Source organism: Mytilus californianus, unplaced genomic scaffold (assembly GCF_021869535.1).
Source record: "Mytilus californianus isolate M0D057914Y unplaced genomic scaffold, xbMytCali1.0.p SCAF_1, whole genome shotgun sequence".
In the NCBI taxonomy this organism is placed as follows: domain Eukaryota; kingdom Metazoa; phylum Mollusca; class Bivalvia; order Mytilida; family Mytilidae; genus Mytilus; species Mytilus californianus.
In genome coordinates, this window is record NW_026262581.1 from 53,081,172 (window position 1) to 53,103,340 (window position 22,169).

The 22,169-nt window shown below is 29.5% G+C and overlaps 2 long non-coding RNA genes across 2 annotated transcripts; both read left to right on the forward strand.

Annotated features, from left to right (window-relative positions):
- The first annotated feature begins 10,439 nt into the window (after positions 1 to 10,439).
- Positions 10,440 to 13,072, forward strand: LOC127721388 (uncharacterized). Its single transcript, XR_007991204.1, has 3 exons — positions 10,440 to 10,508; positions 11,292 to 11,355; positions 11,617 to 13,072. It is a non-coding gene; the product is annotated as an uncharacterized LOC127721388 (long non-coding RNA).
- Positions 13,073 to 13,242: 170 nt separating this feature from the next.
- Positions 13,243 to 21,904, forward strand: LOC127721409 (uncharacterized). Its single transcript, XR_007991242.1, has 6 exons — positions 13,243 to 13,314; positions 14,032 to 14,095; positions 14,744 to 16,338; positions 18,339 to 18,408; positions 18,667 to 18,717; positions 18,952 to 21,904. It is a non-coding gene; the product is annotated as an uncharacterized LOC127721409 (long non-coding RNA).
- Positions 21,905 to 22,169: the final 265 nt, after the last annotated feature.

Here is a 22,169-nt window from a genome sequence, read left to right on the forward strand (position 1 = left end):
TGTTAAGTTTGTTTAAAGGAAACTACTTATGATAAGTCAATGGTATTTGGTATGCAGTTGTATTAGCTTTGGTACATCTCATTTCCATGGAAATTGCTTTGCCATGTACCTTCAGTCAGGGTTCATTTACTTTGAATAATTGCAAAACTTACATGTTAAAGTGTTCCTATTTTAATTTCAACATTTGCATTATTGAAATTACAAAAAAGCGAGACATTTCTCTGTGATAACAGTTTATTTACGAAACTTTATAGTAATTTTTTTTTTTTATCCTTAATAGGAGTTCCTTTTGGAAATTGCATTGTCTATATTTACAGAGGTTCAACCCATAAGCTAACAAATCTGAACAGAAAGAAAAAACAAATGACTGGGGTTGACAGTATAAATAATACTGGTATTAATAAGATGATGTGGTATGATTGCTATTGAGACAATTTCTGTTTATAAACAGCCATAGGTCATGGAACAATAACCATAATCAAAGTTAATGATACTTTCATGCAAAAAAATTTTTGATCGGTTATTTTTACAGAACAATATTAATATCTTTTTGAGATAAATATACATGTACTGTAAATTCAGAAATTGTTGCATGCATTTATTATTGCGAATTTGTCATTTTAGACTAAAATGCAATTTTATTTTTTGTGATATTGAGAAAATCCTGTATAATAAAAACATTGCAATAATTTCTAAATTTACAGTATTAGAATTTAAGTGAAAGATAGCAATGATTAAAGGAGATGCATCAAAGAAAACATATGACCATGATGACTGTCTTAGATTGAAATTTTTTAAAGAACCAGAAATAATATAAGTTTCCACCCTTTCAAATATTATATACAAAACCGATATTTTTCAGGAACCCAAAAATTGAGCAATGACCTTGAAGAGTAAGCAATGTGTACAGTAAGATATCCATCTTTGTAGTTACCAAAGAGTGTGGTAAGAACCTTGTCTATAATTATACATGGTAAGTATTTTTTTGTTGGTTAAAAATTATGCATCAGGACACTATAATTTTTTTCTTAGATCCTCTTTAGGAAAAAAAGGGATGCAGGTATACATCAATGAAGCAGCAACCCAACGAAAGTATTTTTTTCATATCTCAAAGCCCACCCTTAGAAATGAATTGAAGAATGCTCAAATTTTTAGACCTGTTGATATGAAAACTTGTGCAACGCTTAAATCAAACTACATAATTTCAAGCAGAATTATTTTTTTGAACGGCTTCAAAGTTTAGATTTGCTAATTTATTTTCTTTCAAACAAAACTACCAGATGCAACTAAACATTTTTGAAAATCTATGAGATGACACCAAGAGAAAAAATTCAATCCTGTTATTTTTTTTAAATACTTTATCATTGGCCTTTAACATTGTTAATTTATCAATTGCTCTGGTACTTTAATTTATTCAAATTTTTACAAGTGAATGGAAGTTGTTTTGATGAAAATCACCTTTTATCAATGGGAGGTAACTTTGATAGCTTTTTCTTGTGTGTTTTTAAATGAAGCAAAATTTCATTTTTAAAAGAAACTGAATTTCTTCTCTCAATTGTTCCTATTTGTAATGTCTTTTATATTCATAATTGATAACTGAAGACAAAGAATTACAGAAATTGGTTATATAACATAACCCTTTGCCATGCTTACATCAACACATTTTTTTTCTTCATTTTCCACAAAAATAAGGCAGTGATGTAGGATGTCATTCTAACAAAACATCACAGCATGGAGACCCACATCATCACACTAACATGTCAAAAGTGTATCCTACTTCATAATGCAAATATTATTTAATAATGTTAATATACAAGTTTGTGAAAAAGAATTTTTATTTAAAAGATTTTACTCATTTCTACTCTGTAGAGACTATTTCACCAGCACTTTGACAGATGCACAGAGACTTCTGACAAATAAGTACCGGTACTCAATAGAGTTGAATGAACTATTGGCGACCGGGTTTGAGGACGTGGAAAGCACTCTATCATTGTTGGTAGTTTTAAGTGCTTTGATCTCTTAGATAAGGTCTCACATAGAAACATATGTTCCTTAGTTTCATATAAATGTTCGCAGTGCATTATAACTGCCAGACATCTGATTGACTCTGACTGTAGACTTATTTTAAGTGTCTGCAGAGTTTAAATGAGTTTGATTAAAACCCAGCTTATCTATTCCAAGTGTTGAGAAGATTTGATTTCAATATTCCATTAATTTATATTTTTTACTTTTGATAGCAAGGCTGAGGGTTTATGCACTAGAGTAAATTTTTTGGACAAAGAGGTTGTCACTGTTCCTCAACAAAAAATTAACAAACAAATTTGTAAAGCTAAGCTAGAGACACGCTTAGGAAAGACTATCTTTTTCTTTGAGGTTGAAATGGTTATAAAAAACGTTTAATTATATTGTGTATTTTAGCCAGCTTCCACTTTTTTTAAAGTTTGAAAAAAAAACATTTAAAATATTCATCCCTTAAAGGGTAACAGGATTTTTTTTAAACATTAATTAAATTAAAATGAAATAATGAAGTAATAATTTGATTTAAGCAGCCACTTGGGTAAATTTTGTAAAATTGAGCTTAAAAACATAGCTGATATATTATTGTTTTCCAAGACGAAAATTGAACCTCATTTTGGTCTGTATTGCATGCAACATTTAATTTGACCAATAGTAGTGGATGGTTGCACATATGTACAGCATGGTCAGATCTTTAAAGTAAAGAAATGTCAAAATTTAATAAAAAGGAAGCAACCACAAAAAACAGCATCCCTGACTAATTTGGTCCCCATAAAATATTCTTTCACAGGTAAAACTAAAATTTTTATGCTTCCATTTTTGACTAGCTTGAGAGAAATTTTCTTCGAAATTAAAAATCTTATATTGTTTTTTGACAGCAGTCTTATTCCCTGCAAATTTTATGGTAAAGTGAGGTAAAAAAAACTCTGAAAAAAAATAATTCAAGTTTCTATAAAGGTTTAAAGTTACTTAAAAGAACTAAAAAAAAGGTTGTTTTATAATAATCTTCTTTTTTTTTATATGTTTATGTGTAATGCATATTGTATACTTATTGACTGTGTATGAATGTAGTAGTAAGTTTATTGTCCCTCATGGTGCAACTATTGTCCTGAGGCATAGCCGAGGGCAATAGTTGTATCCGAGGGGACAATAAACTTACTTTTCCACAAATATCCAGTCCATAAGTGTTTTATTACATCAAAAAAAGACAACAGACAATAAATGGCTGGGATAAATCAACTATCGTAATATATAAAGCAGAAACCCAACCATAACGTTTACTTCATAAATATTCTGAAATGCTAAGGCTACATCTTGCACTGACGTCAACCCTAGATACAATAGGTAAAAATTACTCTCCCCGGTATTTTCAAAATCCTCTGTTATAGCTGCATTGGAAATCCCGCGAAATATAATGAAGCTTGCAGTCAAATAGTTTCAACGAGGTCCAATAGTTTGAAACTATTGACCGGTCCAATAGTTCAAAGCTTGTAAGTCAAAATGTTGTGTACTTATTTTATATAGAAAATGATAATTGAGGTATAATAAATATTTATATTTCATTTCAGGGGGCAAAGTTACTTCAAAGAATTGAAATAAGGTTGGTTGATCCATTTTATTTTATATTTTTATGTGTAATGTTTTATATGTATTTCTATTTCATTTTAAGGTTTACCACAGACATTTAATTTATGAATTTTATTTTTGTTACAGATGCAGCTGGGAGGATGTTTCAGTCATAGACCTTGGATAGACTCCGTTGTAGCAGACTAGGGAGAGTAGCATATAGTTCTCGTAACGCTATACAATAGTAACAAGATCATTCTACTCTGAGATTGTTAAAGGGCCTGTTTGATAGAAGTGACGCCAACGTTCTCCAACACTACTCATTTATGAATTTTATTTTTGTTACAGATGCAGATGGGAGGATGTTTTAGTCATAGACCTTGGATAGACTTCGTTGTAGCAGACTAGGGAGAGTAGCATATAGTTCTCGTAACGCTATACAATAGTAACAAGATCATTCTACTCTGAGATTGTTAAAAGGCCTGTTTGATAGAAGTGACGCCAACATTCCCAACACTACTAAACTAATTTGTAAATTTAATGTTTGTTACAGAAGGGGGCCAGCAGCAGATTCAGTCATAAACCTTGAATATGGCTTATTAGAGATCTGCTACGATGGAATTGACAACAATTTTCTCAAACACATCACTAATCTTTATTATCTGTTTCCATTACAGAGTTTATACAGAGAATATAGGTAAACCGTATTTTTAATTTTATTTTTGGTCCTATGCAAGTTTGTCATAAAGATATAGGATGTGGTATTAATGTCAATGGGATAAAACACACAGACTAAAATAAGTTAAATACCTTTGTAAGTATGGATGTAGAAAGACAGACTACCTCATAACCAAAAGAAAGGACAGACAAAAATATACAAAACAATAAAACTAAAAAATGTACACCAACCCAATCAAAGACCAAGGATGAACTCAGGTGATCCAGGAAGTTGGAACCAAAAGAAATGACAGACAAAAGTCTACAAAACACTAAACTGAAAACTAAAAATGTACAAGATCAAGCCAACCAGAGACCAGGGGATGAACTCAGGTGACCCAGGACAGAAGTACTACTAGGATGGGTTTTTACTACCAGGACAGGACAGAAGTGGGTAAGTAATTGATATGTTAACAAATTTACAAATTGACAAAGTCAAGGGTGTTTTTTTCAGTCATTCTGTCTTCAATTCTAAATTTTAAATGTGACAAGATAAAGATGGCACATAATTTTCAAATTTGGTTTTTTAGAATTATTATTCTTTGTTATTTATTTTTTAAATTGAAGTATCTTCATGTTTGACAAAATTTTAACTTCAATTTAACTTAAAAAAAAATATGCTCCAAAATTTATTAAATTGATAACCAATATTTTCTGTGGGTTATCTATTTTAACATTCATGTGAGTCAAGTTAAGATAATGATGACTCAATCTTACTCCATGAAAACACTGGTATCTTGCATTATGAGGGGCTTTAGCAAGGGGTGCTACCAAAATTTGTGTAAAAGAATAAAGCTTTCACTCACCGAGTCAGAAAAATTACTCATTAATTCCAGAGTTCTGATAAGGGTGAATCAAATTCCCACGAAAAATAAAGTCCTTATACTGAATTCCCTTTGGCTTAAAAAATAAATAACCTTGAAGTCTGTAAAAAATCCTTATGCCCCTCCATGATGATAGAAAATTTAAAAATTTCACTGAGTGAAGGGGAGGTAACTCATATGAAATTAATTTACAAATTTGAAAGAATTTAAACTACATGATCCAATTGAGCTATACATTTGTAAAGTAAGACCCAGGGACCATGCTCAGAGAAGTCATTTGTGTATATTATTTTACATTAGGGAAGTTGAGTCAGTACAATGTGTGGATACAGCCATTTTGAAAAGGGGGTTCCAAACCTAGGAACACCATGAAACATTCACATATTAAAAAAAAAAGAGGAATCAGAATAAAAGGAGGGATTCCAACCCCCAGACTCAAAATTTAGATATTTATGTGAAGTATTTATCAATTGAAAAAATATGACTGGGTTCAGATTATTTAAATTTCATATTTTTCATATCCTGGTTATGATTAATTTCTCTGTATTTTCACCACTACAGACTGTCATTTGATCCAACTATTGAAAGTTTTTTTTAACATTGTCTTAAAGGTCTATCAGTGCTTTTTTTGTGGTGAAAAAAAAAGTAAAATCACAAAAATACTGAATGCTGAGGAAAAGTCAAAACGGAAAGTCCCTAATCAAATGGCAAAATCAAAAGATAATGAGTAAATGCATTTTTTTTGGTTCTTCTTTAAAAAAAAAAGATGTCATTTAAATTACTTTCAGATTTATAATGAAATAATTTTCCTAAGACATTTAAATTAAAATTTAAGATTTATAGTGAAATAATAATTTTCCTAAAATTTTTACATTTTCAAAGCATTGTAGTCAGATTATAGAATAACATAGTTCTTGAAATTGATTTAAACTCGTAGTCTAGTGCATGCAAAGTTCCGAAGCAAAACATTCTTTATCTTCAGAGTTTTGGTGTAGACTTAACAAATATCAAATGATCATTTCAGAAATACATTATGCTTGGTGCGCTGCGTGTCTTTACTAACATATAACAAAGTTGCTTATTGGTGTTTAAGTAGTAGGGTTGGTTATATCTTCTGTTTGTTTCAGTTGTTCTTTGGATGGTTCTTTGGTTTTGAGGTATTTAGGGTGTGGTGTTTACCATTCGAAGGAATCTATATATGTAATTCTGAAATGAAAAATATTTGATATTTCTAGTCATAAAAAAAATAATCAAATGTTTGAGCATATAAAGCTGCTTTGAACTTTGAATCTGTACGATTTTCATACTTTCTTTAATTTCTTATTTTCAAAATTGAAAATGAATATCTTCAATCAAAATCAAAATCTAAATTGTATTTGACATATTATGATGTATTGGAAATGGAAAACTAGATAACATATTCTCGTAAATTAAGTTGAATTCAGGGGAAGTGGAAAATGATCCCAAAATTTTTTTAGATATACTTTTATCTTCTTCAAAATTGTTTCTGGGTATCTTCATCTTTAAAGCACTGATCACTATTAAGATAATGAAGTAAAAATACATTTTTATAACAGTCAAGCCATAACGAAAATTCTGCCATACAAAAAAGAATTTGGATGTTTAATCTACATTTATTATAGAGTTATAAACATAATCGCAAAGGTTATTAATTCTTACATGACTGAAAGCTTGTACAAGTCTTAATATTTGGTGAACAATAATAAATTTCTATGATATATATATTATTATCACTATTTTACTGAATTTTCCTTTGATCTTACTGATAATTTCCTTTCTCAGCATAGTAGAAAGATATGGAAAGTATCTCTAGAAACTAAGGCTGCACTTGCCATTGTCAATGTAAATTTCAACGTCGTCATAAGCAAAATAGCGATAAACAGATTATCATTGGTCATCTCGATTGTTTTTCTCACTTTCGCGGTACCGGCTCAAGGGAGAAAATCAATCTCGTTGAGATGACCAACGAAATTTATAATGATTTCCAATACCCTAAAAACTTCATTTTGAGTTATCTGAAACTATCATCATCTCCAAGTGAAGAGTTATCTTACAGTAGTTATCTCTCTTTGCTTCAAGCTTCTCAACCTTGGGTTAATTTTCAACTCTCACCTTCAACACTAGGTTTTCATCCACAGATTCCAGAAATTTAATAACTTCATTATTATGAGACCATAATGACAAGTGGTATTAATGTTTTAATTTTACTTGTTAGTCCCATTTAACAATTGCTCATTGTAATTTGTAAAATTAAATTATCTTGAGTTTAAGCATTTCTTTGTAAAAATTTCCTGTTTAATAGAAAATTAATCTTTTTAACTTCCCAAGCCATTCTGTGATCAATATATTAAAGGATAATTTTGTCCAGCTTCTTGAAACAATTTTTCTTTTTTACAATCAAATGTATTGACAGTGAGCAGGATCATTTCAAGATCACAAAAAAGGAGCTGAAAACTGGTCTATTTTATTCTGTTTATCATGTGTACATGAAAAGGAGTAGATTGTACAACTCAAAAATTTCAAATTTCAAATCATAAGTTTGTTGAAATATAGCTCATTTTATACAATTTAGATCTTTTATTGAAAAAGGTATTAGACTGATCTTAACCCTATCATACTGTTTGAATTACAACATAAATTAATTTGCTCCTTGGTATCAAACCATTCTATCTTATTTCAAATTTGGTAATTACAATATAGGTAAAGCACTTGCCATCATAAAATACTTCAAAAAAAATAAAATGAGTAAAACCCAATTATCAAAAACTGACTGCAGCTATTCTTCATTGGATCCTTTTTGAAACTCATGGCCAGACAAAGAGTAATCTAAGAGCTTGACTCTTTAACAGGGATCTAACTTTAGCCTCATTATAGTTCAAAGGAGTTTTCCATTAGTCCATAATAATTAAGAAATAATTGTTGCAAGCTATACTTTATTGTAGTTTTAACATGGGTAGGCATTATATACGTGATTATTTTTGCCTGAGCGATAGCATACAATCAGTTCTGTTAACCAAGCAGTTTTAGATTTATATTAGACCCTGTTTCAGACTTTGGGGATTTAATCACTAAAAAAGTTAAAGATAACCAGACTATTTTAGATTTAACTGGTAATCTGTTTTCTTTTCCCGGTAGCAAAAAAGAGCTGATTCCTGTAAGTCTGTATATTGGCTGCTTCTGGTTCTTATCCATTTAAGGAACCAATGATTCCGGAGAGTGCAATAACCTTGCCTCAGTCCATTATTGTCAAGATATCAGTGATTTTCCTTTTTTTCTGACAAAAGTCATTGGAAGTAATCTTACATAAAACAAAATTTGATATAACCAATCAAAAATGCTATCATAAATTATCTGGGAACAAAAAATTTTACTTTTTCAATTGTAAATTTTGCTACTATTTTTCTTTCAAGTATAAAACTAAAGTAAAAAGTAAAAATCTATTTTATTGAAGTATTACGTGCCATTTGAGTTTTGAAATTAATTTAAATTATAAGGTATTGAAATTAATTTTTATTATAAAGAATCAGTATTTATATCATTTCTTTGAGTTCTTAATTTTTTCTTTCTAAATTTTTTTATTAAATCTAAAGATTTCATACTTGATACATTTAATATCATTTTGCATCATATTTGTATTTTTTCATTTCAGCTTCTTTTTCTTGTACCACTGAAACTTCACAGAATAATTGCGTACAATTTGAAGTTGTGTACCTGCTTATATGAAATTGTTTGAGGAATTTCCCCCATTTTTCCATTAATTCTGATCTTGCAGATGATTGTTTTCCAAAATTTTCAAAGATGGTACTGATTTTGTGTAATCAACTCCTGCAGTTTTCAGTCTCAATCTTTTTGACTTCACACAATGATTGTACAAATATTTAAGTTGTCCACTTGGTACTATGGAATTGTTTGATAATTTTTTTCCTGACTTTGGAACTAAATAATTTTTCATCAAAGATAAAAAACAAATAGTTTTTAACCCATATCTTTTGGAATTCACAGAGAGTTTGCAAATCTATAGAGGCTTTTACAAATTTTGGGACTATACATGACTACTATGTACATGAGTAGTAAACCTTGAAAATGAGATATTTTTGATTAAACTATGCTTCAAAATATTTAAAAAATGTTGATTTATATGTGTTTATTATACTATTACTACACTGTACTTTTTTTCTTACATTTGTATAAGTATTTTCATATCAGATGTCTGATAACTTATATAAAAGCTATTATCTAGAGCTCTGTAAATAAAAAAAAATGTAAACATAGTTCTAAAATATACTTTTAATGAGTGGAAGAAATTGTGGGGTACAAAATGCATTTCGTAAATTATCAAAATACAAGTTACCTGTTTAAAAGCATGTCTGGTATTTTTACAGTACTTTTTAAATGAATTTAATAAATTATTTGTATTTTAAATTGAGAATTTCTTCAGTTTCCATGATTGGAAAAATAATGTGAGATGCCTTGGAACATTCTGGTGACTATTGTACATTTTATAATGTACAATGGAAAGGACATTTCATTACTTAGATAAAATGGATTCAGTGGACTGATTAGCATAAAAAACTATGATGGAAAACCTTTGAAAGCAGCCAGGATAGCAGCTCCAAGGAAGATGGTCAAATAAATCTTCAACCAAGTCTGAGGCTTTACCAAGAAATTAAGAAGGCAAGTTTATTTAAGCCAAATATTTGTATACATTTTCTAGAAATATTCGACAAGAAGTGCATATTAAGACAACACGCCAGCACCCTTCTGATATTCTGCATGCAAAACACCATTGATGTATTAATTTTAATAAGTTTTATAATTTAAGTAACCATTTTCTTGAACAAGATTTTCGATCAAAATATTTAAAACTTCAAGGGGAGACAAGTACAATTAACAGCAAGATTTGTTCATTCAATGGGATATAACTGTTAAATTTGCACATCACTTTTGTGCAGTTAAATTCCAAACAAAAACCTTTGACTTGTTTTATTTTTATTATGTCAAGTTTTCTGTTTAGTCAGGATAATAGTTACTCCTTGCTATAGATCAATGACATTTTGTATTTATTTGCATTACTAACAAATCATTGAATTAATTAGCAATGTTGCTAATCGGATTCATCAGATGTTTTTCATTTTCTGCTCCTAGGCGAGACATCTCTGTCAACAGTTTATCTTACAAACTTGTGTTGATACTATTGTGTACATTTTGTAAGAAATCAGAACATTATATAGTGACTTCATATTTATAGAGAAATGAATTTGTAAAATATATAATGTGTCTTTTTTAATTCCTTTTAGGTTCTTCTGTGATATGTTTTCATGGTGTGGGAATAAGACTTGGTGGTCTAATACAGCTAATACGAAGGTATGTACCAGTATGTTAGTCCTGTTTTGAAAAAGAAAAAGTATTATAAAATGTATTTGGAAAAAGCATGTGCTCTAAGCCTGAAAGTTTGTAGGAGTTTGGTAAGAAGTCTTTGCTTTCTTTAATTGCCTTTAAAGGAGTAAATTTAATTATCTGATTTGATTATGTAAAAGTTTGTTGGGATGCTGGTTTGCTGTTCTCAACTTCTATTGCATATTTATAGACTTTTATTTAATTTGCCACTGGACATTTAGCAACCAACAATCAAATGAATCAATCATTCAAAATATGGAATATACATACAGTATATCAAAAATTTGTAAGGGTTCTGAGGAACCCAGTGACTCGCCTACTTTTTCTGTTAATCGCAGGCTCAACAAAAATGAGGACGTAAATCAATAAAAATATTCCTCTTGATACTATCTTTTGATTGTAAGAAGCTTCTGTCCAAGTTTGGTAAAAATCCAGGATAGTTTATGAATCTAATAAATTTTTCAAAACTTTAACTGCAGACTGAATGTAATGTTAACTGGAAGAAAACAAAATTTCCTTCTAGATACTAGCATTTGATCATAAACAAGCTTCTGTCCAAGTTTGGTACAAATCCAAAATAGTATAAGAAAGTTATTAAAATTTGAAAAACTTTAACCACAGAGTGAATATTTGTGGACGCCGCCGACGAAATGTAGGATCGCTATGTCTCGCTTTTTCGACTAAAGTCGAAGGCTCGACAAAAATGATCCTTTTAAACAATCTTGAATGACTAATCATTTTATTTTTCAGGTTAGCATCACAGCTTGTCTGTAAAGATTGAAGCTGGGAGTGGGCATTGGAGCTGACTTTTATGGTAAGAACCAATACAAAAAAAACAATATGTAAAAAAAGAAATATGTTAGACATCTACCATTGACTTGTTTTTCATCCTTTTATGCTAATAAAGACTGGTAGTTCAAAAAATATATCAGCAAATCACTTTTAAACAAAGTATTAAGAGAAAGGTTTTATGAATCATGATTATAATGACCAGTTATTTATTATTTTGCATTTGATATTGTTTCAATTTTCAGATTTTGACAATTACGTTTAATTCTGTATATTTCTTTTTCAGGTAACTGTGGCTGCATAAAAGGGCTATGTGATTTTACTGTAACAGTAAAGAATGTAATTCAGACTATTTTTGTGTATGTTTGAGAAAATGTTTATAATTTTTACAAAAAGAAAAAAAAAAATATGTACAGGTTCTCCATTTTCAACAAGATTGGAAGTTGTAGGTTAATAGGTCTTTGAAATTTCAAAAATTACTTTCTATTTTCTGTTCATACTCATGTCTAGGCAAAACACTTCCAGTAGTTTAAGAATGGAGAATCTAAAAAAAAGAAAAAGAAAAAAATGTTCAATTACTGAAATATTTTTTATTTTTGCAAATTGTAATATATTTTTTCACCTTTGTGTCATTTTTAGCTGAGTTTATAACACAGGGTATATTATTTTAAGAATATTTTACAAGAAGCATAGTTGAAGAATATCTTGATGAAAGTATATTGATTGATTTTTGGTATTTAACACCACTTTCAGCATGATTTGCTATATCTTGGCTGCCAGTTTTTATTTGTGGAGACAGCCTGGTGAAAACATCCCCTTCAACAGAGAAACTGGCAACTCTAGTCAATTAAGATTAAACACACCTACAATGTGAGGGTTCAGAGTGTTGACAGGCTAGTGATACAGTAGTTGAACTACTTTAATTGACCATTCAGCCACCATTACTCCATCCGCACTAAATATGTTATTGAAATGTGTTGAATTTTTGTAATTTAACTATTTTTTTATTTTGATTACCGGTATACTATTTATGTTTTTTTGTTATATATAACAAAGATGTGGAGTTCTAACAGGGTGAAATTTAGGTCAAAGGGAGGTAATTTATTACTGTGTTTAACTTCAAATACTTGAAATTCCCTCAATGTTAGATTTTTATTTACTTGGATACTCACATTTATGCACTTTTTTACATATCAGATGTTTTCTAGATAATAGAAATTTAGGGTGGGAAAAATTATGTGTCACTTAAAATAATTACGTTAAATTTTTCAAAAAGTTTATTAATTGAAAGTGCATCTGATATTTTTTATGTATGTTACCTTATTTTCTAAAAACAAATGGACACAACATAGATTGACAATAAGATATTGAGAAGAACCACCTTGTCAGCCAGGATAGCAGCTCTTAGGAAGATGGTCAATTAAATCTTCAACCAAGTCTGACTCTTTACCATGAAAATAGAAAAGGCAAGTTTATTTTAGCCAGATCTTTTAAGATAACAGACCCTTCTGAAATATTGCATTTAAAACACCATTGATGAATTAATTTACCAGTTTAGTATTTAAAGATACAAGATACATGAACAAGATTTTCTATTAAAATATCAATAGTAAATCCTAAATTTCCTAAAAATAGTCATTAAACTTCAAGAAAAGACCAGTACAATTTAAAACACGATTTTGCATTCAATGGGAGATAACTTTGTAAAATATTCAGATATTTTTTGTGCAGTTAAATTTAAATCTGACGTTTTTTTACTTTTCTATCTTTTATATTGATTTAAAAAAAAAAATGATTTTATACAATTGTCTACCTGCAATAAGAAATCAGAACAATATTAAGTAAATTTTAGGTTATCGGTAACACATAAATTGATTTACAAAATGTATAATGTGTTGATTATAATTTCATTTCAGGTTCTTTCTGAGACATGTTTTCATGGTGTGGGAATAAGACTTGGTGGTCTTATACAGCTAATACAAAGGTATGTACCAGTATGTTAGTCCTGTTTTGGAAAACTCAAATGTATTATAAATATTTTATGGAAAAACAAGATTTGAATGCTTAAAAGATTTTTTACAGGAATCTACTCTTATTATTATATCAGTAACCAAATGAGAGTAAAGTTTAGGATCTGAATTGTTTACATAAAAATGTGTTGGCTTGTTGGATTGCTGTCTCATCCATATGTTCTTGACATATATAACACATTTTAAGACTATTTCTATTTAATGATTTGCCACTGGACCTTAAGCAACCAACAACCAATCATTCAATCTATTCAATATAAATACATAATACCAACAAAGAACTTTTTAAACAGTTTTTATACGCCTGTTTACGGAAAGTTTTATGGTATACCGCTGTCCGTCCGTCGTCATCATGTCGGACATTAACTCGAAAACGCTTTAACCAATTTGCATCAAACTTTGGTGAATTGTTTATATCTATTGACGTGAGCTCCCTTTTGTTTTTTATAAATTTTAGATTTTACGTTTCCGAGTTATGGGGTTTTATTCATTAAAAAAAGGGTTTTTTTCCAGTTTTCGGACAATAGCTCAAGAATGCTTTCACCAACTTGCAAGAAATTGTGGTGAATTGTTTTTATCTATTGACATGAGCTCTCTTTCGATTTTTATAAATTTTAGATTTTACGTTTCCGAGTTACAGGGTTTTATTAATGAATTATTTTATATTTCAGGTTAGCATCACAGTTTGTCTGTAAGGATTGAAGCTGGGAGTGGGCATTGGAGCTGACTTTTATGGTAAGAATCAATACATTGATTTATGAACTTTTCATCCAAGAGCATTTTAAAGCCCAAGATTTTTGTTAGGCACAGATGTAAATCTTACATATTAATGTCTTCTTTACTTATAGTTGAATAAACAATTTAGAAGGAGATATAAAGATATATAAGGGAAGTCAAAAAGTATAATGTATAATGCGAAATCTTGGGATTTCAGTTTTTTTGTTATCTATAGTCCCCATATATGAAAATATGTAAGTGTGGTATGTATGCCAATGAGACAGCTATCAACCAGAGACCAAATGATGTGGATGCAACTAAATGTCACCCTATGCCTTCAACAATGAGCAAAACCTATATTGTATAGTTTAAGCTATAAAGGTTCAACATGTCTAAATGTTAAAAAATTCAATCAAGTATGTTAATAGCCTGATATACTATATATAGCTATAAAACAATGTTAAAAAGATATTTCATCCAATGACTTGTTTTTCATCCTTTTATTGCTAAGAAATACTGGTACTTTAAAATTTATGTCAACAAATCACTTTATAACAAAGAAAAAGAAATGTTCTATACATTATAATTGTAATGCTCAGTTAATTATAATTGTTTTGCATTAAATATTATTTCAATGTTCATGAGTAATGTATATTTCTTTTTCAGATAACTGTGGCTGCATAAAATGGTTGTGTGATATAACTGTAACAGTTAAGAATGTAATTCAGACTATTTTTGTGTATGCATGAGAAAATGTTTATAATTTTTTTACAAAAAAAAAAAAAAAATATGTAAAGATTCTCCATTTTCAACAAGCTTGGAAGTTGTAAGTTAACTTGTATTTGACATTACAAAAATTCTTTCTATTTTCCCTTTATACTCATGTCTAGTCAAAACACTTCCAGCAGTTTAAGAATGGATAATCTAAAAGAAAAAGAAAGAAAAAAAAAAAAAAAAAAAATGTTCAATTATTGAAATGTATTTTTTTTTTGCAAATTGTAATGTATATATTTTTGTCATCTTTTTGTTATTTTAGGATTTGAGATACTTTCAAATTTTACAAGTTGCTTTATACATGTAGTTAATGCAATTAAATCTGCCGATGTGAATATTCCCACTAAATTTCTTAGCAAAAATTTTAAATTATTTTTGTTTTTATTAGCAACGTTTCAAAATACCTTACCATAGCAAATGCCTCTCTAGTGTAAACTAAAAAGATGAATAATGGTCTGCAGTAAATATATCCCCTTACAACCTTTTCTTTCATGTTAATTTTAATATCTTTAAGATATGTGACAAGGGTGCTCTAATGCAGAGGAATTTACGAAGTTAAGAAGTTAGAAATATATTTTTTGCACTTTTTTTGTCATTTTTAGCTGATTTTGGTTTGTAACCAAGGTGATATTTTTTAAAGAATAATTTTACAAAAGGCATAGTTGAAGAACATCTTGTTGAAATTGGATTGGTTGATTTTTGGTGTTAAAACACCACTTTAACATGATTTACTATAATTTTGGCTGTAAATTTTTATTTGTGGAGACAGCCAGAGTGCCTGGTGAAAACATCACCTTCATCAGGGAAACGGGCAAACCTTAGTCAAATTAAGAATGAAGTTACATATTTCATGTGAGGGTTCTCAGTGTTGACAGGCTAGTGATACAGTAGTTGAACTACTTATAGGACCACTCTGCCACCATAAGTCGATCAAGTACAAAATATTTTATTGAAATGTGTTAGATTTTTGTTATCAATCTATTTTTTAATTTTAATTGTACTATTTTATTTATTTTGTTTAATATAACAAGGATGTGGAGTCCGAACAGGGTGAAATTTGGGTCAAAGGGAGGCAATTTATTATATCCCTGTTTAACTCCACATACTTGAAATTCCCTCAATGTTAGGATTTTCATCTACTTGGATATTCATGTTTGTACATTTTTTTTAATATCAGATGTATACTAGCTAATATTGACTTTTATTTAGAGCTCTGTAATAAAAAAAAAATAAATGTAAGCAGAGCTCTAGATAATAAGTATGCAGGGTGGGAGAAATCTTGGGTCATTAACAATTGATTTGCTGAAATTTCAGAAAGGGGATTTATTGGAAATGCATCTGATATATTTAATGTATAAAACTATATTTAAAAAAAAAAGATGTTAAGATGATTAAGAGAGCCACCTTGTCAGCCGGGAGAGCAGCTCTAAGGGAGATGGTCAATTTAATCTTCACCAAGTCTGAGGCTTTACCATGAAAAATATGTGGTAAGTTTATATATTCCACAAATTTAAGGTAATAATATATATATATAGGCATTTAACATTATTTTTTAAGGGTTCTTTTCTATCAGCGTTTGATTTTTAGAGTATCTAGTCTTACATTTGTTTTCTGTCTGGTATCGAGTGAGCTGTGTTGGATAGAAACCAACTGTATGCAAGTTATTATCAATGAATTTGTAAACTTATTTGAGTCAAACAAATTTTTATGCAAAGTCTGTAACTGTTTGAATATTGAATTGATATAGAATCATTTTCATAAAAGCGTGGACAAGACGATTTCTTGGCGCTCTTATGTTATCTATTGACTGGGTCAGATAAGGTGAAAGTTTGTCTGTAGAGCCCACTTGTCACATTGAATGTGTTATAGACATTTAACCTGGGGTCGCCAAAGGTTCTAAATGCCTACATCAAATAGTACAAATTACTAGCAGAGGACTAAACCTTGTGTGTTGATTTAAATGTTGAATAATTATTTTCTTTTTTTCTTCTCTCGTGCCTACATGTACTTTGCTCTTTTATTAGGGCCCCCCCGAATGGCGGCCGCCCTATAGTGATCAGTCTGTCTGTCCGTCCGTTCGTCCATCCGTCTGTCTGTCTGTCCGTCTGTCCGTCCGTCCATCCGTCCGTAACAAATCGTGTCCGCTCTATATCTAGAGAACCGTTATGATTTCAAAGTTTATACTTGACATGTATATTAACCAACACCAGAGGGTGTGTCATAATGTATGTTCAACTTCCTAGGTCAAAGGTCAAGGTCAAAAACTGGTTTTAGTTGACAACCCCATGTCCTATGGTAAAGATCGTGTCCGCTATATATCTTGAGAACCGTTATGATTTCAAAGTTTATACTTGATATGTATATAAACCAACACCAGAGGGTGTGTCATAATTTATGTACAACTTCCTAGGTCAAAGGTCAAGGTCAAAAACTTTGGTTCCATTTGACAAACCCATGTCCAATGATAAAGATACAAATGTTTTACCACACATTATTCACAGCGGATCCCATCTCAATGATATCTTGTTCTATTTAAATCCCTATTGGAAGGCCTCTGACAGACTGAGTGAGCGTAAAATCACTGTTATCGATAGCCAATGGCAAACAAGTTAAAGGTACTGTAAATTCAGAAATTATTGCTTGCAATTATTAATAAATAAATTTGGTGTATTTACTGTCTTCTGATTAGTTAAAAGTATTACTTTTATTTTCAATGTTGTCAATTTTTATGGCAACACGCCCACTCTGACGTCGTATATTCATACGCCAACATCCGTGTACATTGTTATGGTTAATATAAATAATATAAAAAGTTCTTTGAGCCTTATTTTTTATAGAAATTTATTTATAATGAATGGCTATAATTTATTTTGAATTTATTGAACCATAAAATTAATTTTTGACTCTTCACATTTTACATAATCCGCTTCGCGGATTATTCAATGTGAAGTCAAAAATTAATTTTATGGTTCAATAAATTCAAAATAAATAATAACCATTCATTAATTGCGATTTTGTAATTTTAGACTAAAATGCGATTTTAATTTTTGCGAAATGAGAAAAAATCCTGTTTAATTCATATAAAAATTTTCAAAATGCTAGTTTAAATTATTGCCAATACAACCATGTTGCATTTTTCGCAATAATAAAAACATTGCAATAGTTTCTGAATTTACAGTAATTGAGTTAGTATTATTACCAACATAAGTATTGGGGTTGTCTACGCTGTTATGAAAAATGATTTTAAGAACCATCAAAAGAGAACAAAACCATCCGATTTTGTAATTGAATATTCCAAAATCATTGTCTTATACATATACGTGCACTTGCACAAGGTCAATTTCTATCTCTAGCAGTTTAAAGTTTATATAGTGAAGATGATAATGTATAACAGGTTTTAATAAATGAAACATAGCATTATTTTGTTAGTCTTCTTAGAGACAGATTGATCTGTAAAACAAGTAATTATTTTTTTTTTTATATTTAGGTTGTTATAATGATGATGTTTTCATGGTGTTGGGAGTAAGACTTGGATGTCTGATATTGTTAACATGTTGGTAGGTAATCAAGCATCTTTTTAGTAATATAATATTTGAAATCAATTTCATAAGGTTCTTTAGTACCAAAAAAATAATTTTACACTGATGAGATACAGGTTGATTTTTTTTGGTAAATATAAAACTCAGTTTATAATTCAGAATACCAAATATTTGTTCCATGATTTTTTGTTATCCTAGTGCCATTTTTAAATTTAGTACATGTGTAATAATTTTTTTTAGGAAAGTTTAGTATAACTGACTACTTTTATATTCCAGGTTAGCATCAGGTTTCCATTGGGTTACTTGCTGGGATAAAGCTGTTATAAGGTGAGAACTTATTCACCAACATACAACTTTAATGTGTTTATGTTATAGTGTGATGAATGTCACTAAATAGATTTCAATATATATATTTTTTTTTAATTTACAATTAAAAAAAATCAGTATTCAATCTTTTCATTTTAAAATTATGTACCCTTTAAAGCAGATACTAGATCTGAAGAAGATATATGAAGGGGAGATAACAATAAAATCGGATATTTTACTTTGTTTCTTTTTCAGTCGAAAGAGTTGCTGTTGCTGCCTTCCTTGTATGGTAAAATCCTCAGACTACAATCCTGCAAACCATTGGATGAACTGTTGCTATCTTTTGTAAAAAAATCAGCAGATATTTGTCTTATAAGCAGAATGAATTATAAATGCAATTAATTTTTAATGCTTTATTACTCAAATTATAAATATTTATTTCATTATTTTTTCTTGCATTCAATTATTGTTTTGTGATTGAAGAAATATAAAAAAAAAACTGTAAAATTATTGTTATTTGAGAGGTCCCAAAGGTATGATGTATGGTTTCACAAGATACCCATAAGACTTGCTTCAGTTTACATATATTTTTTTAAGTTATGTACACTGGATAAGAATTATAAGTCCTTTGTGAAATGATTTTTTCTAGTTAGAAACCTATTAAGTAGGACTTTGATGGCCAAACACTTAAAGGGAATAAAACAAATCCCCTATTAAACAATTTAAGTACTGAGTTTTTGGTGCAATATGAACTAGAAATAAAAATGTTTAGTTAGATGGTTTGTTTTGACTCTGCATTCTTTACATTTATACAAATTAATGGCTGTCAGTTTTATTTATTGGTTTTGTTTATATATTATAAATGCATCATTCAGCATCTGAGACCACTCAAGTGAAAATAATTACATAGTTTTTGCAGTTTGTCATATTTTCTCATTTTTGTGTGATTGATTTCTATATTTTTTCTCATTTATGATTATTTATATTTTAATGTTTGATTTTTGAGGCTGTACTCAGCTTCTAAACAATTACCTCCCCCCTCCACATGTATAACCAGGATCCTGTAAAAGAAGTTTTGATTTTGAAGGATGGATGGATAATTAAAAATGCAAGATTTTTTTAATGTGCTAGTTCATAATGTAAAAGTCTGCACAAGACATCTAACCCTACCTGAACACATTATTCTGACTTCCAACTGACCAGTCTTTGCTCCTACTCCTAATTGCTGAATGCTTAGCAGGGGAGCATCAAATACCAATTTTCAATTCTTTGATATGACCCAGGGCAGAACCAAATCCCATGCCCATCTGCACTCATGTTGAGCATAAAAAGGTTATTAAAGAAGATTTGTCTGTCTGTTTGTCCATCATCATCATCTCTCATCCACAGCTTATAAACTATATTGGAAGGTTTTCATTTAAACTTTCAGATTATCTTCTGTATCTAATGGCTGTGTGTATTTTATTTTATTATTCCTAAGTATTTGAAAAAAAGGGAAAGAAGCTTCTCATACCACCATTTTATCATGTGAAGGATAGGTTGGTTCAAATATATTTGTTTTTAATCATGTTTTTAGTAGTTGGATCTCATTATGACAAAATTTTAATGACTTAAATTCAAAATAAATTTGGGGTTCACACTGATATATATTACCACTGTAGCTTTAATGTAAATTTTATAAGGCTTTGCTATAACAAGATTTGTGTTTTATCTGATTTTAGTGGTTTTTATGTGATTTTATTTGTTTTTACCGTCAAATCTTGTTATACCAAGCCTTAGTAAGATTGAGTTTATATACTTTGATTATACATGCAATTCAAAATATAAATTTACATAATGAGATCAGACATTTATTATGCTTTTAACTCTTCTTAGTGGATAAAATAGAAAAATGAATGAACATAAATATTGAAGTGGTCGTTGAAGATTGACCAAATTACAAGATTTATAAATGCAGAATCTTGCTCTAACTAAATCTATGTTCTTATCAGCTGAACCAACCTATCCTTCAATATGAGTAATAAAATTTTATAAATGGAAAAGTCCATTCTTCGATTGGGGAACCTTTGGATGTGAAAAAAATATACACAATGCCAACAGATACTGAAGATTATTTGAAAGTGTAGGCAAAAACAATTCAATCCTTTAATTGTGATTGGAAGATGTAGATGGATGAGCAAACAGATGATATACTTGCTTACTATGGCACATTTCCTAAAGGATATGGACTAATGGTATGGGTTTTGCTCATGGTTGAAGGCTGTAGGTGACTGATAGTTGTTAAATTCTATGTCATTTGGTCTCTGGTGGAGAGTTGTCTCGTTGGCAATCATATCTCCTCTTTATTTTAAATGAAATAATTACTTATTACTTCCTGGGCAAAAAGTTCTGGTTCCAAGAAATTAATAAAAAAAAATATTTATATCATACATGTATTGTTAAATAACTATCCTACTTTGATATAAAGAATTGACTTTGGTTAGAAATTGGGAGGAATTGTAAAGAAACTTTATATACAATATAAGAGCTTGGGGTTATAAATGTTTAATGAAATGCAGTTAACTATTTCCTTGGTGATCTAATAATTTTTGCACAGATCACGATATTAGTTTATTTAAATAACCCAGTAAATAAATTGAGTACACCTCATAAATGAATTTGATTCATGTATTTTTATGCATTTTTGATCTTAGTATTTACAATTGTATTCCTTGTTATATTTGTAAATGCCTCTTCGTATGTGACAAACTGAGGATTCATATATTTTATGGAATTATATAAATTTATTTTAAGTTTGGTATTTAAAAGTATTGGAAAGCACCAAGTTTAATATTGAGCAAAAAAAAATATTCCTTTAAGACCTAAGGATATTAAAATTTAAGACATGTATCTCAGAACAGAATTGATTTTCTAAATTCTATTTAAACAGCTAGTCTGGGAACTGCTATCAAGAAACTAAAAAGAATCCTCAGCGCTGTCAGTTATTTTGTATAATTGTAATATTTAACCAATGATACCTTACCCATGATGCAGATCCTTTTCCTCCTTTTACTTATAAAGGGACTAAAAACTTATTATTATTACAATTTCTTTGGTATTTGTACACACTTGATGGAGCAGAATGGGTCTGGTTTCATTTGGGTATTTTATATTATGATGCATGATAATGATATAAATAAATAGGTAAATAAAAATTTAATTGAGAAAACCTATCTTATATTTTATTTGAGTCTGAATGACAAATAAAGGGGGAAGAGGTTTCTGTGGTCAAGGGTAACACACAGCTGATTTATTGTATGGTATGGACGAAGTTGAAAAAGCGAGACTTGGGCATGCTTTTTCCATAAGCAGCCGCTTCAACAATGTATTTGATTGTGATAAGTTCAAGTTAAAGAAAACAACTAGTGGTAGGTCAATGATATTTGGTATGCAATTATATAAGCATTGAAACATCTTATTTCTAAGGAGAATTT